The following is a 26,122-nucleotide window of genomic DNA, read 5'->3' on the forward strand; positions in this document are numbered from 1 at the left end:
GCTCCCCAACTTCCTTTATTAATGCCCCCTGTACATTCTATTCCCCAATTCTTTTGTTCTCATCATCGTAGAGTCATAGACATGTATAGCATGGAAACAGACCCTTCGGTCCAACTCGTCCATACTGACCAGATATCCCAACCCAATCTAATCCCACCTGCTAGCACCCATCCATACCCCTCCAAACCCCTCCTTTCATATACCCATCCAGATGCCTTTTAAATGTTGCAATTGTACTAACCTCCACCACTTCCTCTGGCAGCTCATTCCATACATGTATCACCCTATGTGAGAAAAAGCTGCCCCTTAGGTCTCTTTTATATCTTTCCCCTCTCACTCTAAACTTATGTCCACTGGTTCTGGACCCCACCCCCCCTCCCCCCCCATCCCAGGGAAAAGACTTTGTCTATTTATCCTATCCATGCCCCTCAAGATTTTGTAAACCTCTATAAGGTCACCCCTAAGCCTCCGACACTCCAGGAAAACAGCCCCAGCCTGTTCAGCCTCTCCCTATCACTCAAATCCTCCAACCTTGGCAACGTCCTTGAAAATCTTTTCTGAACCGTAACAAGTTTCACAACATCTTTCTGATAGGAAGGAAACCAGAATTGCACACAATATTCCAACAGTGGCCTAACCAATGTCCTGTACAGCTAGAATTCTACTGATGACTAAGGGTGTAGTCAAGCAGGTTGAGTTTCAACCTGTAAATCCATCCAGGATGGAGGGGGACATGAGTGAGGGAGTTGGCCATTCCTGGTTGGCCATGTAACTGAAGCAAATTGAAACCGCAACCATCACAATCCCCAACTCCAGGTGAGAGCATGCATATACAGGTATATATATTCACAGCAGTGTGCATGTACAAATATATATATTCACAGCAGCATACATGTACAAATATATATATTCACAGCAGCGTGCATGTACAAGTACATATTATCACAGGAGCATGCATCTACGAGTACATATATTCACAGCACCAATTGTCTTTATTTTGCAGGATCATTGCTCACTTGTATTATTATTTTCCTTTTTCAATACTTGAATAAATGTTTACTGTCTGTTTTTATATTTCTAGCTCGCTTTCTCCTGCTTTTGTTTGGAAGAATTATTCTCTTCTGGCTTTTAAATTCTGTCCAATCTTCTCACCTACTGCTAATCTTTGCTAAGTACATCCTGTTTAATTTAAATTGTTCTGATCTTAACTACATTAGTTAACCACACATATGGTACATTATTTTCCTATCATCTTTTTTCTCATTGAAATATATCTTTGCTGAGCATTATGAAATATCTCCTTGAATGTCTATTATTGCATTGCTCCTGACCTTAACCTTATCTGAATTTCCCAGTTGACTTTAGCCAGATCTTCCCTAAAACCATTGTAATGGGCTTTTTAAAGTTCAAATTACTAACTTTAGACACGCATTTCCCAAGCTGCATACAATATTCAATTATCTTATGATCACTGTTACCTGACATCCATACTATGAGGTCTTTGTTTAAGCCTGCCACAATGCATACTACCAGGTTGAGAATAGTCCACTTCTGATTTTCTCTGGATTGTGCTGCTGTGTTGCAAGAACTTTTCCCAAAAACAATCAATGAACTGGTCTGCTGGATATATTGTGCTGATCTTCTCTATCCCACCTACGTCTATATTAAAATTTCCCCATGACTATTATCCATCTTTCTGAAAAATTTATCATTTCTCATATATATAATTTTACAATATAGCTCGTTAAGAGGCCAATTAATTACGACCACAAGTGACTTCTTATCATTGTTATTTCTTACCTCGGCCCAAATTGATTTTATATCTTATTCTTTAGAAACAACAGCCATCTCACTCATCTCTCTCTCATTGTTTTAAGCTTCACTCTATTCATCAGTCTCAATCTAGACTTTCACTGCCTGAAATGCTGCTCCACAGTTTTGGTCTGTTCCCTCTGTTTTATATCTAGATCAGATTATACAATAACTTGACATAAAAAGATGACAAAAATATTTTTTAAATTTTCATTTATTTACTCGTGAGATGAGTGTCATTGACTAACATTTATTGACTAACTCCATCCCTAGTTGCTCTTGAGAAGGCAGTGGTGAGCTGCCTTCTTGAACTGCTGCAGTCTATCTGCTGTAGATTGTCTCTCAATATTGTTGGGAGGCATTTCCAGGATTTTGACCCAGCGACAGTTAAGTTACGGTGATATATTTCCAAGTCAGAATGATGAGTGACTTGAAAGGGCACTTGCAGGTCATGGTGTTCCCATGTATCTGCTTTTCTTGTCCTTCTATACCATGTCCTTATTTTGGTCGTCAGATTGGAAGGTGCTGTCTAAGGAGTTTTGGTGACTTACTGCTGTGTGACTTGTAGATAGCACACTGCTGCTACTGAATATCAGTGGTGAAGAGAATGAATGCTTGTGGATGTCATGTCAATCAAGCAGGCTGCTTTGTCCTGTGTGGTGTTAAGTTTCTTGACTATTGCTGGAGCTGCATGCATCCAGACAAGTGAAGAGTATTCCATCACACTCCTGGCTTGTGCCTAGTAGATGGTGGATAGTTTTTATGGAGTCAGAAGGTAAGTATTTCATTGCAGTATTCCTAGTCTCTGACCTGTGTGTTTATATAGCAAGTCCAGTTGAGTTTCTGATCAATGATAACCCTCAGAATGTTGATAGTGAGGGCTTCAATGATAGTAACAACATCGAATGTCAAAGATGGTAGTCTGATTGTCTGTTATTGACCATGTTATTGCCTTGCTTATGTGTGGCATGATTGTTACTTGTTGCTCATCAGCCTGAGCCTGGAAATTGTCCAGATCTTATTGCATTCAGTATCTGAGGATTACCGAATGGTGCTGAACATCATACAATCATCAACGAACATCCCTATTTCTGATTAAATCTACATCCTTGCCCGTGTTTAACCTGAAGCCACAACACTTCATGGGGTCTAGAGTCAATGTTGAGGACTTGCAGGGCAACCCTCTCCCTACTATACCACTGTGCCACCACCTCTGCTACTGGAACAGGACATATCCAGGGATGGTGATGTCTGGGACCTAGTCAGGCTCACGGACAATGTCAGGCTGTTACTTGACTAGACTGTGAGACAGATCTCCAAATTTTGGTACAAGCCCCAGATATTGGTGAGAAGAATTTGCAGGATTGACAGGGCTCTTTCTGATGTTGTTGTTTCCGGGACCTAGGTCGATGCCAGGTGGCTCATTCAGTTTCATTTTTTTGTTGAAAGTTCATAGCAGATGATCCAACTGAATTGCGAGCTACATCATTTCAGTAGGCAATTGAGAGTCGACCTGATTGCTGTCATTCTGGAGTCACATGTAGGCCAGACCAGGTAAGGATGGCAGATTTCCTTCCCTGGTCCTTTCCTGTACATCCAAGACCTTCTTTGTATTGAAACTCAAGTTCAGGAGAAGAAAGTGGGAGAGTTGGGGATGGGTCATTGGCAGGAGGATGATTTTGGAAATGGTGAGTTTGAACACCAGAGGGGTTGGCAACAAGGGGCTGGGTTAGGGAGTGGGAGAAGAGACTGCATTAGGGAGTAGAAAAGACTGTTCTGAAATGGCACTGATCAGGTCATGCAACTCTACATCACACTGGTCAAAAACTGGTTAAAAGAATACTTGTGCACCAAATGAAAATACAGGCCCCATTAACTAAGTGCCATTAAAGCAGAACAGGATAAAGTGTGGCAACATTAACTGGGGACTGCATATATATCATTTCCCAATGGTCACAGGCAAGGTTGTTCAAGATTGGGCTTATTTTTCTCACCCCTTAAGACTGAAAAACATAAATAATATCTGACAAAACCATTGAGAAGGCAAATCTGTATGGACAGAAACTCCTGCTTATTAAATGCAGCAATATTCAGTTTACTTATTATTAAATCAACGCAATTGAAGCCAGGAAACAAAGAACTTTGAAGTTCAGATGACAGTGTGAATTTATAGATTTTGTAATCTGAACATTGCAGGCAAGGAAACAAAGCTGTTAAAGTTTCATAACAACACATCAATCAATCAAATATTGTTAGGAGTACACAAACATGTCAACGTGCTAACCTTGCATTTAAATGGTCAGTAGCAATCTGAAATGATCAAAGACGGAGACCTCGTAGTTTCAACATAAATTACACACCCTGTGATAAGGATTTAGGTAACTGGGTTACTCCAAAGTTGTACGTCAATGTCCACTAAATATAAATGGTGAACAAGATGAGGTTCAATAAAAGTATTCTTAACTAGCTGTGTATTAGTGTGTAAAAGAGAGCATTCAAACCCATACTACACAGCATAAACAAATTCCATTATTATCATGCCTTGTATTTGTGAACTTGATAAATTAATATTTAAAGAAGGAGTTCAAAGAATGTTTTGCATGGGTTCTACACCTCAAGTAGAAATCTTCTATATTTCAGTTCAACAGTTTAAAAAAAAACAGATCTAATGGGGAAATTCTGCTCCATATTTGAATTCAATTATCCCAATGCTCAAGCAAGGTTGGGGTTGGAGGGGGGATGGTGGGGGTGGGGGGGGAATGTTGGTGGGTGGGTTGTTGGTGGGGAGTGGGGATTAAATGCATGAAACTAAGGAAGAAAATTTTGGCAAGTTGGCCCTTCCAGATTGTGTGTCTTGAAACCATGATGTGGATATGATACACATAAACAGATCACAAATGTGTGATGTCAATTATTTAAAAGGCCAGTACCAAAATGAAAATAGAGGAGTTAAGTGTTGTATAAATTAATCATTCTGAAGGGGTTAACGTTCATGTCGTAACGACTCCACCCACTCTACTGATGTCTTGCTCAATTTTTGAGACTAAGTAAGGAGTTCTACTTTAAATTTTGGAAGGAGCAACTGTATTTGTATCTACCCTAAGATTCTAGTTATTATACCTAACCAAATGTAGTCAGACTTATTGTTATCCAGCAGCAAACCTGCCTATCAATCAATAACACTGCCTTATCTGTAGTTGTACTCTGGTATATCCTGACCGCTAACCACCTGATAGGCCCAAAAATACCAGTTGGCAGCAATGCAAGTCTGATTCCCACTACACAGAGAAGGAATCTCGAAGAATAACAAGAAAAAAATTCAAATAGGTGAATTTAGTATTTTAAAAAGACATAGTCTGTTTGCAGTTGAAACATGATTTCCAACAGAGAGAGCCAGTAGCACTCGTGAGAACAGCAAAAAAGCAAGTTCAATTTTTACAATCCAAAAGTCAAAATTTCATACAGGAGTTGATAACAAGTGCGAGGATAAGCATACATTTTTGAAAGAGAGAGAAAAATCTGCCATGCTTTTAAATAAACAGACTTTAGGAAAAGAGGTTCTGGAAGTAGTGAACGCTCCAAGAGGTAAAGTTAGAAATCCAGAAGGGGAAAGAGAATTAATATATGAAAAGAAACAGCGGAAAACCAGAAATGGAAGGCAAGGGAGTGTCGAACAGAATTCACATTCTTCCCAAGGTGCACTGTCACCATTATGGTCCATGAGGTGCAGCGAGAAGGAACAGTGGAAGGGCCAGAAAAGAGATGAAGACCAGGGCTATAGTATAGAGAATACCTTAGAATCCATTTAAGCTAAAAATGAAAACTGAAGTAATAAAATTAAAGAAATCTAGCAAAGCACTCTCAGAACAAGAGTCAGAGGAAAATATTTAAAAGGTGTCAAATTTGATTAATAAGCCATGATTTTAATGGGTTAGCTTATAAAGAGGCAGCCAGAGAATTACTTTTAAAAATTTGTGCAGATGAAATGTTTGGTTTTCAACAGTGAAAGGCAGGAAAATGTACATTGTACTCAGGAAGAGGTGAGAACATTCCATCTTGGCTGTCGAAGGCAGGGAATGCTATTAAAAGTAGGTAGCCAACATTTTGATTATTATAAAGGCAGAAAAATCCTGAGAATAAGGGAAAACAGAGTAACAAGTAGAAATAAGTAGTATTACAAAGGAACAGAGTGAAAAAGACTAAATACTTGAATGCACAACAGCTTGTCATATTCTTTGAAGAGTTCAACACAGTTTTACGGAAAGGGTTAAAAAGACTGGCAAATTAGAGGAATTGTTGAAACGTTCAATGTTCCTGTTAAGTTTCACAGCCATCCGGCAGCTCGGAGGGTCTTTACTTACTGGTTGGCATGCAGATGCATAGAGTTCTGATCTCGGAAGTTGCTTCTGTGGCAACAGTGGGAAAAAATAAGAGTGAACATAGACAACATTGTTGTGGTAGGATTCCAGAAAACTGTGCAATCATTCAACTTCAAACATGATTGATGGACATAAGAATGGGTTTAAAAGAACCCGCAGATAAAACAAGTCCAACTTCAGCATCCATGAGAATCCTTAAACAATTTCATTGATGACAGTTTACTGATCAGTGGAAACTGAATATTGAGCTTTTAAATCAAAATTCATAAGGGCAGAATTGTTGCTGAAATTCTTGATGGAACTTTAGTAGATTTCTCTGGAGAAAGCTTTTCAAATTGTGCTGGAAGCAGAAATTAGAAAGACAGATCCAGAGAATAAACAACAATACCCATGTCAAAAGGGCAACAGAGTCTACTCATTTTATGAAGCATGGGCCCTCTAATGATATATGTGACAAGCCTACAGAGAGAACAAACCAAATGCTTAATGAAAAATGTCAGCATCAGTGCAGGACAACATGGGGTCAGAATCATCGATGATATCCAGACATCACCAAGGAAAAGAATGCCTGAATTTGTACTTACAGAAAATGCACAAAAGTAAGACACCGCTTTAGAACTGTGGAAGTATTGACAGTGAGTCATGCAGAGATATACAGAAGATGCCCAAGGCATTCCTAAGGGAACTAATTAATTCAGATAAGCCAGAAAAGAGACAACTTATATTCTCAAGTAGACATCCTGTTGATTTTGTGATTGATACAGAAGCAAGTATTCCTGATCTTCTATAGGAATATCAGGAATAAAAGAATAACTAGAGAAAGATTAGGGCCAATCAAGGATGATGGTGGGAAGTTGTGCATGGAGTCAGAGGAGATAGGGGAAGTGCTAAATGAATATGTTTTGTCAGAATTCACACTAGAAAAAGATAATGTTGGCGAGGAGAATACTGAGATATAGGTTACAGGACTACATGAATTTGAGGTTCACATGGAGGAGGTGTTAGAAATTCTGGAAAATATTAAAATAGTTAAGACCCCTGGGCCAGATGGGATTTATCCCAGGATTCTCTGGTAAGGCATTTGATTGAGTTGTTGTCTGAGAGTGACTGTTGGTTTGTGTGCTGTTATGAGACAAACCAACAGCCACTCTCGGACAACAACTCACCAGAACGAAGGACCCAATACCCAGCATGAGCAAAACCAATGTAGTGTACAAAATCCCATGCAAGGACTGTACAAAACACTACATAGGACAAACAGGAAGACAGCTAACGATCCGCATCCATGAACACCAACTAGCCACGAAACGACACGACCAGCTATCCTTAGTAGCCACACATGCAGATGACAAGCAACATGAATTCGACTGGGACAACACTACTGTTATAGGACAAGCCAAACAGAGAACAGCCAGGGAATTCCTAGAGGCATGGCACTCATCCAGAGATTCAATCAATAAGCACATCAACCTGGACTCTATATACCAACCACTGCAACAGACAGCTGGAACTGACAACCGGAAGAGGCAGATTCAAACCATTATAAATGCCGGAGGAAACATCACAGAAGTGCTTCACAGGAGGCTCCCAAGCACTGAGGATGTCACCTAGACAGGGGACGAAATGTTTGCAACACAAATTCCCAGCTCGGCGAAAAAAATCTCAGACCTACCCCACTAGTCCACAAACCAATCAAATTCTTGTTACATTTCGTCTGCATCTGTGCATAACCCTTTGGCTCCAATTCTTCTGCACCTGACTTTCAATTATTGTTAATTGAAATAGTTATTGACATGATGGTTGTTTAAAATGACAGATTACGGGCCTTTAAAAATATGCCCCTAACACATCCCCAAACGCTGCAGGCAATTTCCCACAGCCAATCCATCTAATTCACACCTCTTTGGATTGTGGAAGGAAACCAATGCAGACACAGGAAGAATGTGTATACTCCACACTGACAGTCACCTGAGGCTGGAATTGAACCTGGGTCCCTGATGCTGTGAGGCAGCAGTGCTAACCACTGAGCCATCATGCTGCACCATGGCTGATCTGATAATCATAAGAGTCAAAGTCATATACATCTACAGCACAGAATAAAGGCCTTTGGCCATTTGAGTCTATGCCAGTCAAAACAGCCACCTAACTATTCAAATCACATTTCCAGCACTTGACCCATAGTCTTGTATGTGAAAGTGAGGACTGCAGATGCTGGAGATGAGAGTCAAGATTAAAGTGGTGCTGGAAATGCAAAGCAGGTCAGGCAGCATCCGAGGAGCAGGAAAATCGACGTGAAGGGCTCCTGCCCGAAACGACAATTTTCCTCCTCCTCCTCAGATGCTGTTTGACCTGCTGTGCATTTCCAGCAACACTCAAATCTTGAATTATAGCCTTGTATGCCTTGGCATCGCAAGTGCACATCTTAAAAACGTCTTAAATGTTTTGATGGTTTCTGTGTCTACCACCCTTACAGGCAGGGAGTTCCAGATTCCTACCACCCTCTGGGTGAACAAAAAGACCTCACATCCCTTCTAAACCTTGTGCCCCTTTCCTTAACTCTATGCCACTGGTCATTGATGCCTCTATCATTGGGGAAAGGTTTCTTTCGGTCTACCCTATCTAGGCCCTCATAATTTCAGACATCTCAATCACATCCCCTCTCAATCTCCTCTGCTCTAAGGAAAACAAGCCAAATCTTTCCAATCTCTCTTCATAACTGCAAGTCTCTAGCTCAGACAACGTCCTGGTCAATCTCCTCTGCACCCTCTCCAGTGGTATTAGATCCCTCCCGTAATGTGGATTCCACAACTGCACATAATACTTCAGCTGTGGCCTAACCATTGTTTTATAAATTCCCAGCATAACCTCCCTGCTCTTAAATCCTATGCTGTGACTAACAAGAGGAAGTATACCATATTGATACCATGGGGTTGGAGTGTCCTGAGGCGGGAGATGAGGCATTTTTCCTCCAGGTGTCAGGGTGATAAAGGAGTAGCAATGGAGGAGGCCCAGGACCTTGCATGCCCTTGGCAGAGTGGGAAGGGGAGTTGAAGTGTTCAGCCACCTGGCGGTGAGGTTGGTTTGCGCAGGTGTCCCGGAGGTGTTCTCTGAAGGGTTCTGCTAGTTAGCGTCCTGTCTCTCCAATGTAGAGGAGACTGCATCGGGAGCAATGGATACAGCAAATGACGTGTGTGAACGTGCAGGTGAAACTTTGATGAATGTGGAAGGCTCCTTTGGGACCTTGGATGGAGGTGAGGGGAGAGATGTGGGCCCAAGTTTTGCAATTCCTGCAGTGGCAGGGGAAGGTGCCCAGAATCTTGATTTTCCTGCTCCTCAGATGCTGCCTGACCTGCTGTGCATTTCTAGCACCACACTCTCGACTCTAATTTCCAGCATCTGCAGTCCTCACTTTCACTAAGTATACCATATGCCTCCTTAACTACCTTATTCATTTGTTTGATATTTTAAGAGACTGATATCCCTCTGATCATTGGTATATCCAGGGTCCTATCGCTCATCATGTGAAACACATATAGATATGGAGATAAAATGCAAACTCCACACAGACAATGACCTGAGGGTGGTAATGAACCTGGGACCCTGGTGCTGAGGTAGCAGTGCTAGCCACTGTGCCATCTAGTTAAATATCACCCATGCTAAAACAATAGTCAAATAAAGAATTCAGATATTGTATGCACTATTCACCTGGAAAGTGAAAGCATTCCTAAGTTAAAAAGAAAGTAGTTCTGTGATTTTGACAGTACAGATAACAATTCTACTCTGATCTTTTTATGTGTCTTACAAGTCAGTCAGCCTCAGTTTAATTAAGCCACTTGCAATCTCACAGGACGAGAAACATTTTCCTAGGTGGCATCCCGGTGTGGATTTCTGCAATCTTCATTGATTTTTGAGGCCATTACACTGTTGGCTACACATATTTGTAATTATAATGAACAATGAACAATAGTACAATTCAGTGGCACATTCATTCATAAGCCTGGAGGTTCTCCTATTACACTTTGCTTGCCTGAATGCACCATTAAATGTACTTGATTTGAACTCTGCTTCAGGCAAGGATGTAGTTGTTAAATAATGGTCATGCAGGTGATAATTGAATATCATGTTTTTAAACCTCAATTTTTAAATGTACTTGTTGCATAAACTATGGAAATTGAATTTATTGAGTTAAAAGTTCAGAACTATTCAGACACAGGTCACGTTCACAAATTGCATAAACTGTTCATCCCTACAGGTGTCCCCAAAGTTAAGGTAAATTAAGATTTATTTGAATACTTCTAGATGTTCACACTCCAGATCTACAAAGTGTTTGGATTTTCTATGTCCTTTTGTTTGCTTGTCCTCTGCGATTACAGCTCCAGGTTTTCCAGCACACTTCATCAATAAAAATGGAGTAGTTCAAAAGGGATAGAGAGAGGATTAGGTAAATGTAGTGGCAGGGTCCCAAGGCTATATAGGCAATGGCATCAGCCACAACTAACAGTAACTCATGTAGATTCAATTCCCAGTGTGGGAATACACAAGCTGTCACCATGTGGCAAAGGGAGCTAAGACCCTTTGATCCAGAACATTTAAAAACTTAAACAGCTTGGATCCCCCCCATTCCTGACAGCTAACCAGTAACTTTGCTGAAAAGCAAAATTAGGCATTGACTGAAGACAGGATTCAAATTGATTTTAGTCTAATTATCAGCCCACTATTCATCATCTGGCCTTACTAATGAAGACTGGCCATTTCATCAATGCACCAGAGGGTGTTGATAGCAATGTAAACCTACTCTAGCAAATCAGGGACTTAAAAATTGTGAAAAAAGGCAGAAAAATAAATGCAAAAATAACTTTACCAATTCCCAAGTTTAAGGTGTAGGTCCGAATCACTGAATCATTAGTTTGTTGTTTGATTCTGTAATATGATATTCCTACACTCCCTGACAAAAAGTTTACAGGAAGCATCATGTTCTCTCCTCCATTGCAGTCTAGTGGTATGTAGAGTTCCAAAAGATAGCATTACACCAGTCATTTAGTCTGACATTAAAAAAAACACAAATAGGTGAACACATATGGGCATCACCATTTCACAATCACTATTATATTGCGTTTTTGTAAAAGGTAAAGGCAAAATTACACACAAGATATTGGGTTCTCATGGAAAATTGCCAGAGATCATATAGAGCAAGTATTGTGCAATTAGTTCATAAATTACAGATGGAATTTCATAAACATGGTAGCTTCGATTAAAAAAAAACAGAAATGTTATATTTTAATACTAAAACCAACATAATTTAATCATCACTGTGATAAATTGATCTGACCTTGCACACTTAACAGTTGAATGTATTTCATGGAGGAATAAATGGGCATTTTAGAAACAAAATTACCTGACAGATATGAATATTGGTATACCCACAATATTTTATAAAATATAATGCTTGGTTAGATAACCTATATTATATGTTAAAAAATACACAACCCCAGGTTTATTTGAAAGTACAAGCTTTCGGAGCATTGCTCCTTCACACCTCCATGTCATGACATATTGTATCTATCATTATACTTTTCCATGAAACTAAATTGTGGAATAACATGTTTATTAGTTTATCAAAAAATTTTCAACCACTGCAGAATTTATTCTTGTACTGAAACAATTAAAAAGTTCTTGAATTCAGTCTTCATTTTGAAAAAAATCTCTTTTTGGTGGTAATAAATTGCTGGAGAACCAATAAATGTAAAATTAGATCAGATTACCTTTGCAAGGAAGGGAAGATGATTATGATGACTCCCTTTCTAAAAAAAAGGACAGATAATAACAATGTAAAGCACTAAATAATGGCAGTAAGCAATGGTGTCAGGAGAGGAATTTGGCAGCCTGCACTTGGGTGGGCAGAGGATGGAGATAGCAAATGGTTTTGTAGCAGGGATGAACTTGAAGAATTCACTAACAAGGAAAACAGGAATGAGAGAAAAGGAAGATTGTGACAGGAAAATGGAAAGAGACTCTGTAGTCTGAACAGCTGCATGATGGTTCTAATCTTGGAAACAATAAGATCCTTGCATTTGGTGGTGGAGGTGAAGATGGAAGTACAAGGAAAAGAAGACAAGAGATTGGTATATTGAAGGTGACCCCAGAGTTAGACTACTATATGGATAAGTGCACACAAACATTGTCAAAGCATAACACAATATGGAAGATAAATTCTCTCAAAGTGCTTTTTCATTCAACTCCATTGGTGGAATATTCTGCTTCTGAAGGGGGCAAAGTTGGAGGTGTGGGATAGCTGGGATTAGGTGCTCAGTGGAAAGGACCATGTTACCCAACTGCCAATTGAGATCCTTAAATGATAAGTTAAGAACAATTTAAAGGCCTTAGCTGCAGGTATATGGCTAATGAACACCATATCCTTCCTTCACTCTGAAACCGCCTTCTCCTATCTCTGTGACTCTTAGCTACTGGGATCCACAGCTCCACAAGGGCCTGTCATCAAGTGACATCATTGACAGGTCAACCTGTACAAGCAGCTTGTAACTGTGGTGCATGTGAGGTTGCAGGTGAAGGAGAGGGTGGGGAACTCATGATTAAAGCTGCTTTTCTTTATTCATTCATGCGATGTCGGCATTGCTGGCTGGACTCATCCCTAATTGTTCATAAAGCAGGTAAGAGTCAACTGCATTGTTTTGTTATGAATCTCCAGATCAGATAAGGTCAGCTGTTTCTTCACTAAAGGACATTAGCGTGCAAGTTTTCTTTCCCTCTGACAATTGACAATGGTTTTATGGTCATCATTAGATTCTTGATTCAACATTTTATTTGAATTCAAATTCCACCATCCTGCCATAACAGAATTCAAACCTGGGTCCCCAGAACATTACCTGGGGTTTCTGGATTATTAGTCTAGCAAAAGTAATGGAATAATTGAAAAGTGCTTTGTTGTATCTTGATAATAAGACAAGATGTTGTGGAAATGCAGGTTTGCACTTCCGTACCTTTGGATTAGGGCAGAGAAATGGTCAAATGCCACTTAGGAGAACTGTCATTGTGAACTTTAATTTGAGAAAGATCCCACCCCATAACCTCAATTGTAATTTTTCCATACAGAATCAATAGTTCTCAAGGAAATGAATGAATTACACCAGATACGAATTACACGTTTCATTTAAGTCCCTACAATTAGAAACTTGCTTCATACTGCGTATACTTTGGTCCAGTTACAAGTGATATATGATTTAATAAAGATTCGTACACATATAGTTTTGAAACTTGGCTCAAGAGTTTCTACAAGGAAATTGCAAGTTATGTAACCACATACTACAACAGAACACTGTTCAATCAAGTACTGATACACAAGTTCACCAGATCAAATGAATGTCTGTTTATGGAAGTGGTATGGTTCCCTAAAACAACTTTAAACCTTTCCTCATTTTCTACAGATTAAGGGCTGGAGACTTCAATGAAACATTGTCTTACTATTTAAATTAATGCTTTGACAATCTTCAAGTTGCCTAACAACTTCCATGAGACTGCATGAGATTAAATATTAAATTACCCAAACAGACAAATTTCTGCATGAGTTGAAAATGCTATTTGTATAAGGAAGGGCAAATAAGAACAACAGTTTTAGGGACAGCGATCCAGACCCAACTGAATGAAATAGAACACAGTGTCCAACAGGCATTTCATTCAAGCAGCTTTTGGAAACAAGTGAAGCTCCTAATAAATAATGCAAAATGAGTTCCACATCGAGATTTAATTCTGTTCAGCAAATGCAGTTGTTATTTGTGCAAAGGAATTGAAAGAAATCAAAAACAAATGTGGGATAAAGTGCAACCAGAATTGAAATTTCCCTGTGCGCTTGTCAAAAGATGTTCATTAAACACCTCTTGAGAAAGATGGCAATCTGTTGCGAGTTTAGATTTAACAGAGAGTGCAGCTTGAGCTGTTTAGTCTTTGTTTTCCTGTCCAGTACAAAAAGGATTGCCTGGTTCTTGCTGCATAATTTGATTTGAGACACAAACTCTCATATGCAAATCTTATCATTTGCACAACACTTCAATCCTTCTTTATAATTGCCAACTTTGAATCTCTGTGCCGTATTTAAAATTTTAATCTCCATCTGCCTATTTCCAAGAGAGAATGCCTAAAGTGTTTGCTTATTCTTAAGCAAAGATAGGAGACACCAGCAGAAACATCTGCTGGCTTCCCTCTTACCTGTTCACTTTGGAATCTTGCCATATAAGCCCACATTTTCTGATCGCATGAGAGAGAAGCAACATAAATAGCAGGAAAAGATCACATCTTTTCTCACATCTCTCCACCAATACCTCCCATACAGCTACACAATCTTACACACAAAAGAAACATAGAAGGTATTTAGGGTAGATTATTTCAAAATTGCGTCTTAGAAACCAAAGATGAAACACAGAATATTCAAGGGTTAACATTTACTGATAACACAACCTTTGGTAGTCTTCCTAACTTCTATATGCAGACATACTTGTCATTCATTTTGGATATTCGGCACTGAGTTGCATGCTCACAATTTATTCCAGAGGTCAATGACGTTCCTCAACAAGGACCTCTTAGCATTTAAGTTCAACCTCTTGATGTTCAATACAATTCTGATCGAGCTTAATTTTCTACCCTCCATAAACTTCAAACTTATGCTGTCCAGGTCCTAATTCGCACCAAGTTCTATTTATCCCTTGTCACTCTGTTTATTGATCTGCATTGACTCCTAGTTAAGCAATGCCTCAGTTGTGGAAATGCCACCTTGTGTTAAAATCCATTCAAGACAATGACTCTCTCTGTTTCTGTGAAGTTCTTCAACCCTGCGAGACTCCAATGACATTTGCATTCCTCTAATTATATTATCTTGAGGGCTCTAGTTTGAATTTTTCCAATTCTTGTTGCTATACCTTCAGATAGTTGCCTTACCTGTAGGATCCCTTCCCGAAAGCTTACGATCTCTTCCTTCCTTTATGTTTTTGATAAAATCTATCATCTTGAAAAGTTAAGTGCTTTATCCTGTCACCCTTGGGATTTAACCAGAGCTGAGAAAGGCTGTGCCAATCGTCCAGCCTGGCAGCTTTCATTGTGGTAGGTGTCGGGCAATGAAACTTAGTAGTGCTTCTTTACTAGGGCAAATCAGAGGCCAATGGCAGATGGCTAATGCAGGACATTGCAGAAGTCCTGTTGTAACTCATCTAATGGCCAGTTGGCTATTAAATGATGACAGGGTGAGCGGCCTGTGTGACATGTACAGTTCATGTACCTCAAAATTGCATGTTTGACACATGTCACAAAACCCTACTTTTGGACATTAAAAATAGCCACTCACGTGAAATAGGTTTCCACCTGAAAAGAAAACTTCTTCAAGTAACTTACCTGACTAACTTGTTTGATTCAATCCAATTGACTTTTGACATGGTCTCACATGTCAGACGAGGAGGAGAAAGTGAGGACTGCAGATGCTGGAGATCAGAGCTGAAACTGTGTTGCTGGAAAAGCGCAGCAGGTCAGGCAGCATCCAAGGAGCAGGAGAATCGACATTTCAGGCATGAGCCCTTCTTCAGGAAGGGCTCATGCCCAAAACATCGATTCTCCTGCTACTTGGATGCTGCCTGACCTGCTGCGCTTTTCCAGCAACACATTTTCAGCTCACATGTCAGAATAGTCAGAATAAAAGCATGGGGTCTAACGGAAAGTAGCAAGTTGGATCCAAATATAGCTTAAAGCAAAAGACTATGGGTGATAAGTTTTTTTAAATTAGGAGACTATTCTGGAGGCGTTTCACAAGGTTCTGCACTGGTTCCTTTGTGGTTCATGGTATATATTAGTAATTTAGACATTAAGGGAGTGAGTTTGATTGAGATGTTTCCAGAGGCTATAAATTCTAGTGTGCACTGAAAGCATAAATTTAGGGTTTACCATTGATAGTGGAAGAATGGGGTGGGTGGGGGCGGTGAGTTAACAGAGTCTTACATGGATTCATACACAACAGGGACCTTGGGTTCATGTCACACTACAGGTGACCACCATTGCACTATGCACACACACAAACGCTCCTACACACACACACAGGCACTCCTATACACACACATACACACGTATACACAGACACGCACACAGACACACACACACTCCTACAGACACACACTCCCACTCACACATGCATCCTCTGACAGACTTAGACACCTAACACTTACATACACACACATGATTCGGAGATGCTGGTGTTGGACTGGGGTGTACAAAGTTAAAAATCACACAACACCAGGTTATAGTCCAAATGGTTTAATTGGAAGCACACGAGCTTTCAGAGCGACGCTCCTTCATCAGGTGATTGTGGAGGGCTCGATCGTAACACAGAATTTATAGCAAAAATTTGCAGTGTGATGTAACTGGAATTATACATTGAAGAATTGATTGTCTGTTAAGCCTTTCATCTGTTAGAATACAGTGATACTTTCACTTCTTTCATGTGTAAATCACAAAACCCTTTTTTAAAAGTTGCATTCTCGGGTTAACTGTTAACAATGAGTGATAGCTAGACAATATGTTGAAGGTGTTAGCCCCCTGTGTTCTCTGTCTATGACCTGATGTTTAGATTGATTCCAATCTAAAAAGTGAGATAACAGAGTTTTACATAAATTCATGCAGTTTTTGAGCTCAGAGTTCTACATGAATGTACATAGTTTTTGAGCAAAGTGCAATGTAACTCTGCAAGTACAAATTCACCACACAAAATATATGTGTGTATGTGGGTCTTTGTCTGTCTGTGTATGTGTGTGTCTGTCTGGGGTGGGGGTTGTGAGTGTGACAAAGTGTGTGTGTGTGTGTGTGTGTGTGTGTGAAGTGAGTGCAGAGTGTCTTAAGTCTGTGAGGGGGTGCATGTGTGAGAGTGTGTGTGTCTATAAGGGTGTGTGTGGGTGTCTGTGTGCGTGTCTGTGTGTACCTGTGTCCGTGTGTATGTGAGAGTGTGCGTATGTAGGAATATCTGTGTGTGTGTGTGTGTGTGTGTGCGCGCGCGCGCAGTGCAATGGTGATCACCTGTAATGTGACATGAACCCAAGGTCCCGGTTGAGGCCCTCCCTATGGGTACAGAACTTAGCTATCAGCCTCTGCTCGGTCACTTTCCTCTGCTGCCTGTCCCGAAGTCCACCTTGGAGGATGGTCACCCGAAGGTCCGAGGCTGAATGTCCTGGACCACTGAAGTGTTCCCCAACTGGGAGGGAACCCTCCTGTCTGTTGATTGTTGTGTGGTGCCCATTCAACCGTTGTCGTAGCCTTTGCTTGGTTTCCCCAATGTACCATGCCTCCGGGCATCCTTGCCTGCAATGTATGAGATAGACAACATTGGCTGAGTCACATGAGTACCTGCCATGTACAAGGTCGGAGGTGTTCCCATGCGTAATGGTGGTATCTCTGTCCACAATCTGACACGTCTTGCAGCGTCCACCGTGACAGGGTTGTATGGAGTTGTCCTGAGAGCCGGGCAGTTTGCTACGAACAATTATCTGTTTGAGGTTTGGCGGTTGTTTCAAGGTGTGGGAAAGGTCTTGGTGACATTTGCCAGTCGATTTTGCTGCTCCTTGCTCTTCCAGCACCACTAATCTAGAATCTGGTTTCCAGCATCTGCAGTCATTGTTTTTACTTAATGGATAATTTCAGTTACATCACACTGTAGACTTTTGCTATAAATTCTGTGTCTTACAATTGTGTACTCCACACCCACCTGATGAAGGAGCGGCGCTCCGAAAGCTAGTGCTTCCAATTAAACCTGTTGGACTATAACCTGGTGTTGTGTGATTTTTAAGAGTGAAAAGAAACCATTTGAAGCAGATACTATGCAGCTTACATTGCACAACTAGGAATGGAATTATAAACAATTAACTATTTTTTATTCATTCGTGGGATGGGGGTATCCCACCCTGGTAAAAACAATGACTGCAGATGCTGGAAACCAGATTCTGGATTAGTGGTGCTGGAAGAGCACAGCAGTTCAGGCAGCATCCAAGGAGCTTCGTATCCCACCCTGAGCAACACTTATTGCCATCCCTAATTGCACAGAGGACGGTAAAGAGTCAACCACATTGCTGTGGGTATGGAATCACATGTAGGCCAGACTAGGTAAGCATTGAAGTTCCCATTCCTGAAGGACATTAATGAACCCTAGGGGTTTTCCAACAATTGGCAATGGATTTGTGGTAAGCATTCGACTTTTTATTACAGATTTTTATTGAATTCGAATTCTACCATCTGCCAACTTAATCATGAAGGAAATGTAAAGGAATGAGTAAAAATAGAGGACCATGGCAAATGCTACAGAAAGAAGACTGTGCAATAGTCAGGTTCATTCAAAGTGTCATGGGTAACTTTAACCACCAATACTGTGGATAAAGTGAAAACCATACTGAAAGGGTTAAAACATGGGAAATGCTGGAAAAGATGGATGAAAATATATTTTAGAACCTGACCCTGTCCATCATTTACTTTGTGAGGTTTGGACAGAAGGAAATGAGAAAATCCTTAGTCTCCAGGCTTCCCTTGAGGGTTCTATCTAGCCACTGATGAAATTATGACAGGAGGCGAGCAAGGCTCTTTACAGATTTCTATTATATAACTTTCATATGCTTTTTAAATTAACATCAAGTCAAACTTCTTCATACTGTAGCCAAAACTAGATTAAATAAAGAGTCATATTTTTCACAAAATTATAAGGTTGAGTTTTATGGGTGCACTTAGTTAAATTCAAAACACTGTTCAGTTTGTCTTGTTTTTGCAATAAAACAAGAAATAAATGTCTTGGTGCACCTGCAGTTTTAATCCTTACATTTGTACATCAATGCATGATTAACAGCTGCCTAATTACTAGAGTATGGAAAATGGTCTTTCAGTGGAAAATGAATTCAGCTTTAATAGTTATGCAAAACATTTTTATACAGCAATTTCCTGCTTACCAAGCAAACAGCTTTATTTATTCTTCAATAAAGTTTTATGAATACCACACAGAGTATTCCAGCATGTGACATGGATGTTGTGAATTGAAATTAACACCATTTTGGAACCAAAAACTCGGTGTGTTATTAGTTGCATAATGATTTTTTCTTCTCTGCATCTGAATTTATTCATATATTTTGAATGTAAGTAGCTTCAAGTATTTTTAAGCATTAAAAAAGTTCACTTTTTGGATGTGTGCACTTTTAAATAATACCTTGGTAACACAGAATTTAGTTAATATTGCAAAATTTTGGTCGCTGTGTTTATCAGGTAATGTGAAAGTTTCCAGTTTAATGACTGAGAAGGGATAGTCATTTTCATTCCTTTTGGTGCACATTTTTTTTCAAGTTACCCAGTCATTTGAATCCTTCATAAGGTAATTAGCATAGCCGTTAGACAGAGTACGCTATCACATACAGGTGCCAAGATGAAACATGGATTCATCATTCTAATTCCGTTTGATTTTCTGTGAACTGACAGTATGTCAACATATTTATTATGCTTTCTGATCATTTTCTGAATCCTTTAATCAGAACTCAAAAGTTGTTAATCTAGTAATTTTGTTTAAGTTGCTTGTTCCTCTGTACTCAAACTCAATGCTTATTGGTCACATGCTTAAGGTGAAAATAGTAAACCTCATAAATCAGTGGCTAGCTGAAATAATTTAATTTCGTTTTAACAATAAACTCATTTAAAATGTACATTACATTTGAATAAGCATTTAGCATAACAGGTTAAATTCACTAATTTTGCACTCCACTGAAGAGCAGAGCAAGGGCTCAATGAAATAGCACTAAGTTGTACTCCTAGCTCTAAACTGATATCCTAATGACAAAGGGTCAGTTAGACTCGAAACATCACCTCTTTTCTCTCCTTACAGATGATGCCAGACCTGCTGAGATTTTCCAGCATTTTCTCTTTTGGTTTCAGATTCCAGCATCCGCTGTAATTTGCTTTTATCCGAATGATTGTTGTTAGTATATATGAACAAGAATGAATCATTCATTAGAAGTATCAAATAGGGATTGAATGGGGTAAATGTTGCCATTTAGCATTGCTGGTGCAGAGCTTTGTGTGATGCTAGATCAAACAGGGAACTCAGAGTCATAGATCACAGACAAACATAGAAATTGGGGGCTGTACCATAAGAGCAGAAGTAGGCCATTCAGCCCATCAAGTCCACTCTGTCATTCAATGAGATCTTGATTGATCTGATAATCCTCAACTCCACTTTCCTGTCTTTTCCCAATAATCCTTGATTCTCTTGCTGATTTAACATCTGCCTATCTCAATGTTAAATATACTAAACCACCCAGCCTCAGTGGTGTTCAGTGGTACAGAATGCCACAGGTTTACCATGATTGAAAAGAAGGCCTTTTCAGTTCTGTCTTAAATGGGTGATCTCTTACTGAAATTATTCCCTTGGTCTTCGATTTTCCCACAAGGGGAAACAACCTCTCTGCATTTACACTCTCAAGCCCTCTAAGAATCTTGTATATTTCAATAAGGTTTCCTCTCAATTTTCTAAATTTCAATGAGTACAAGTTCAGTTCAATTGACCTCACTGCATAAGGAAATTCCTCCAATTCATGAATCAACCTAGTGAACCTTTCCTGGAATGCCACCAATATCAATATATCTTTCTTTCTTCGATAAGATTGGAACTATCCACAGTATTCTAGATGTGGTCTACCTTGTGCTCTGTATATTTTTTAGCAGGGACTCCTTGTTTTATGTTTTTAATTCCCTTTGAAATAAAAGCCAACATTTCGTTAGCCTTCCCTATTACCAAATTAACTTGGTTGCGAGCTTTTTTGTGATTTACATATAGAGATTACGCATAGAGCTGTGCTACAGCTTTCTGCAATTTTCCCAATTTAAATAATATTCACCTTTCTATGCTTACTGTCAAATTTCTTAACTTGTTGTTTTCCCATATTAGACTCAATGTACCAAGTTTTGGCCTCTCACTTAACCTGCCAATCAACAACCTCTCTAACCCAGCCTTAACAATATTCAGTAAGCTTGACCTCACGGAAAAAAAGGTTCTCATCTCAGTCTCAGGCCTCCTTATTGTTCAACTGTCCCCTAGTCCTAGTCTCCCCACAAGGGAAACATCTTCTTAGCAATCATCAAGTCAAGTCCCCTTAGGACCTCAATTCCAACACATACAGGCCTAACATTTCCCCATAAGATTATATTAAAAATCACACAACATCACATTATAGTCCAACAGGTCTATTTGGAAGCACTAGCTTTCAGAGCACTGCTCCTTCATCAGGTGGTTGTGGAGAATAAGATTGTAAGACACAGAACTTATAACAAAAGTTTACAGTGTGATGTAACTGAAATTATATTTTGAAAAAGGGTAAATAGGCAAAGTCTTTTCCCTGGGGTCGGGGAGTCCAGAACTAGAGGACATAGGTTTAGGGTGAGAGGGGAAAGATATAAAAGAGACCTATGGGGCAGCTTTTTCACAAAGAGGGTGGTAAGTTATGGCATGAGCTGCCAGAGGAAGTGATGGAGGCTGCTACAATTACAACATTTAAGAGGCATTTGGATGGGTATATGAATAGGAAGGGGTTGGAGGGATATGGGCTGTGTGCTGGTAGGTGGGACTAGATTGGGTTGGGATATCTGGTCAGCACGGATGGGTTGGACCGAAGGATCTGTTTCCATGCTGTACATCTCCATGGCTCTATAAGTCTCTCATTTTTTAGAATGATCATGTTGGTTTCAGTTCTTTCATATGTAAATCGCAAAACTCTTTTAAAAATGTTACATTCTGGGCAGATATCTGGGCTGACATGACACCAATTTTAAAGTACACTTGAAAATGTAACTTTTAAAAAAGAGTTTTGCGGTTTACATACGAAAGAACTGAAACCAACATGTCTATTCTAAAAGATGAGAGACTTAACAAACAATCCAGGTCTTTTTCAATATATGATTTCAGTTACATCACACTAAACGTTTGCTGTAAATTCTGTGTCTTACAATCTTATTCTCCACAACCACCTGATGAAGGAGCAGCACTCCAAACGCTAGTGCTTCCAAATAAACCCGTTGGACTATAACCCGGTGTTGTGTGATTTTTTTTAACTTTGTACACCCCAGCCCAACACCGGCATCTCCAAATCAACATAAGATAACCTCTCCTTCTGGACAGAAGGCTTTGGGCAGGAAATGAATAGGCAATACATTGGACTTGGTTTCTTGGTTCAAGTACTCTTTACCAGTCTGAGTGTTTCCCTACATGTAAGCCTATGTAACATTTGCCAGCAAGTCCATGTTCTTGTTGAGACATATGGCTTGAAGTTTCTAAACAACACTAATGACTTACAAGTATTACATTATTTCAAACTTAAGTGTAGTCTGTGTTCTAAGCTTATTCTACATTTTATGAGTGCAACACTACATATGGCTGACTGACTGATGGCACTTTGCTTTGATTCCATTCCACTGTGACCACTAAAGATGAAGCAAGTAGCGTATACACTGTATCATTATATGTAATGATGTCATCTCACTGTCTGAAAAGTGCATTGGCTTTCTTGGATCAGTGCAATTGGTATCACACAATTGGGAACCTGAGGCAATCAGGAGGAAAAAGCCTGAAAAAGGATCAGCATGAAAAATTGTTGAACAACCAAAAAAGCAACTGGGACTCGTAATATAGCACAAGCACCACAATAACAGAAACAAAAACAGAAATAGCAAGGAAAGCTCAGCAGGTCTAGCAGCATCTGTGGAGAAAAAGCAGAATTAAGGTTTTGCATCCATTGACCTTTCTTCAGAGTTGGTTTCAGCTTGGAAAAAGTTGGCATGTATGCTGAAGACTGGGTGAAAGAGGGTGTAGGAGTCAACACTAAGTGGAAATGGAACCCAGAGAGAGAGAGAGAGAGAGAGAGACAGAACAACAATAGAGTGCATATGGGTCAGCCTGGGACAATGAATAGCTGCTAATGGGGACCATTAGTGACTGAAAATGTGTTGGTTGTGCAAGCAGCCCATGTGATATCAGAACTTGAAACCAGAAAGAAAAAATGCTGGACAATCTCAGCAGGTCTGGCAGCATCTGTAAGGAGAGAAAAGAGCTGACGTTTTGAGTCTAACTGACCCTTTGTCAAAGCTAAAAAAGGGGGAAATAGGGACGTATTTATGCTAGGTACTCTCCTTGCAGATGCTGCCAGACCTGCTGAGATTGTCCAGCATTTTCTCTTTTGGTTTCAGATTCCAGCATCTGCAGTAATTTGCTTTTATCCAGTGATGACAGAACTTGGTATGTGAACGTTGCAGTAAGGATATGGGACAAAGTGCTGAGGTTATAAAATTATTGAGTGTGATACTGAGTACTGAAGGCTGCAGGGTTCCCAAGCAGAAATGAGATGTGTTCTTCCAGCTTGCGTTGAAGTTTTCTGGAGCACTATAGCAAGTATGAGACAGAGATTTTGACCAGGGAACATGGCGGCGTGTTGAAATGGTAGACAACTGAAAGCTTAGGGTCTTTTTTGCAGATAGATCATTGGTGTTCTGCAAAGCAGTCAGTTAGTCTGCATTTTGTCTCCCTAGTTTAAAGTAGACCACAATGATCACAATAACAATTACAGACTTGCACTGTTCAGGCCCTACTTCTGCATGCTCCAGTTTACAACTCTTGTAAAAATCCTGTACTACCTATACTTCAAAGAGGTTTCTAGGATGATTTATGGCCATTATGCTAAAGCTTCATTTTCCCACAATTATCCTGTCTGCGCCCTATTGTACACATAAAAATGAGACTCAAAGAAATGGGCCTACTATCCATTAAGTTCCTGAATCAATATTGCCGGTTTATTTTGACACTTACCATTGTATATATTCTCAGCTCTCATTAATAAAGAGGGTGTGACTTTGGTGTACATACACCGCAGCAGCTGGTTCATAAACCCATTACAATGCTTGCAAGCATACTGAGGCAGGGGCAAAATAATTGGCAGAATTTGCAGTTGCTGTATTAATGTAAAGGATATGAATTAAGTGTTCTGTAAAATCCAGTAACGCTTGTTCTTTTGAAAGTAGCAAAGATAGAGTTAAAAGGGTTGAGGTTTTGCTGCAAAGAGTCATGAAGAAATGTCTATAAAACTCTTAAGATGAACAAAGCACACCATTTTGCATTTGAAAAAAAAGATAAATACCGTAAACTTTACTTTTACCCCTCATAAAATTTAACTTGATTTTCAGACGTTTATATGCATCATTTTGGGTAAATATTTTAAGGCTACACAGAGAAATATATTTGAATCGTATAGTTCTGAATTAAATCCTTTCTTACAGCTTCCATTTATATAAGGCTATTCAGTCCACTATGTCTGTGCCAGTTCTTTGAATGCTAGTAATGTAATTCCACTGTCATTCTGTTTACTCATTGCTCTACTTACCCTCCTCTACCCACCATCCCCATTTTTCAAGCATATATTCCTTTTTCTAAAGCTATTATTGAAACTGTTTCCACCAGTCAATCAACATCATGGTGACTCAGTGGAAAAAAGACTCACCTGTTCTGTGGTTGTTTTGTCATTTTTTAAAATCTGTATCTGTGGTTACCAACCATCCTGCCTATTCCTACACATCTACTCTAGTAAAACATATCATAATTTTAAACACAATGCCCCTTAATATTGTCTGGTCAGAGGAGAAAAACCTCAACTTTTCTAGTCTCTACATAGAACTGAAGTCTCATTCCTGGTGGCCTTCTGATAAATCCTCCCAGTGCCTTTCCTAAATACCAAGCACACATTTAAAGTATATTTATCCCTGTTTCAAAACTTCATTGTTTTACATTTATAATCTAGACTATTATCAGCATACCACCAGGGAAGGAGGAAATAACAAATCAATTAAGACTTTCAAAGAAAGTACATCTCTCTATATAAATTGTGGAAACCCCATTCACTGCATGACCTTATTTCCATTTTGAAGAAAGTGAGGACTGCAGATGCAGAGATTAGAGTTGAGAATGTGATGCTGGAAAAGTACAGCAGGCCAGGCAGCATCTGAGGAGCAGCAAAATCGATGTTTTGGCCATTCCTGATGAAAGGCTTTTGCCTGAAATGTTGATTCTCCTGCTCCTTGGATGCTGCCTGACCTGCTGTGCTTTTCCAGCACCACACTTTCAACTTTTATTTTCATTTTACCTTTCAGCCATTGGACACCGCCATTTGGGTGTCTCCTTCTTGTGTGCACTAGCCATAATACCCGACGACACAGGAATTCCATAGAGCAGCCATCAAACCACTTGAGAATGATCTACATTTGAACGTGAGCTTTAGAGTATAAAGTCCCCAGCTGATACTGGCAGTGGAACTCCTTAGCTACAAGAAGCACAATTTGGAAATCTAGGAATATGTGGGACATGATTTTCCAGTCTTTCATTTAAATGGTTGGCAGCTTGAGTCCAAATTTCTGCTTTACACTGTAGGTGGAGATTCCTGCCAACAGAACTGACTCAGAAATTACCCATATACTGGATTAGTGGTGCTGGAAGAGCACAGCAGTTCAGGCAGCATCCAACGAGCAGCTTGGATGCTGCCTGAACTGCTGTGCTCTTCCAGCACCACTAATCCAGTATTTGCTTTCCAGCATCTGCAGTCATTGTTTTTACCTCAGAAATTACCCAACATAGTCACTTAAATCCAACAACCTTGTTGATTTCTTTTTTCATTTGATATCCAGAAATGCTCTTATACACAACTGAGCTTTTTTTCCCACACCACCAAAATACCATGTTTTTTTTTCATTATTAGCTACCACCAGCAAAGCAACAGACTCTTTAATATATCGGGTGAATATATCAAACAGCTGTTTTCTTTTAAATTTGTTTGCTTTTCCTCATCAAGGTTTTGATCAAAATGAGACTGTCCCAAAGTAAACACAGCAAT

The sequence above is a fragment of the Chiloscyllium punctatum genome, chromosome 32, assembly GCF_047496795.1.
Source record: "Chiloscyllium punctatum isolate Juve2018m chromosome 32, sChiPun1.3, whole genome shotgun sequence".
Classification (NCBI taxonomy): Eukaryota; Metazoa; Chordata; class Chondrichthyes; order Orectolobiformes; family Hemiscylliidae; genus Chiloscyllium; species Chiloscyllium punctatum.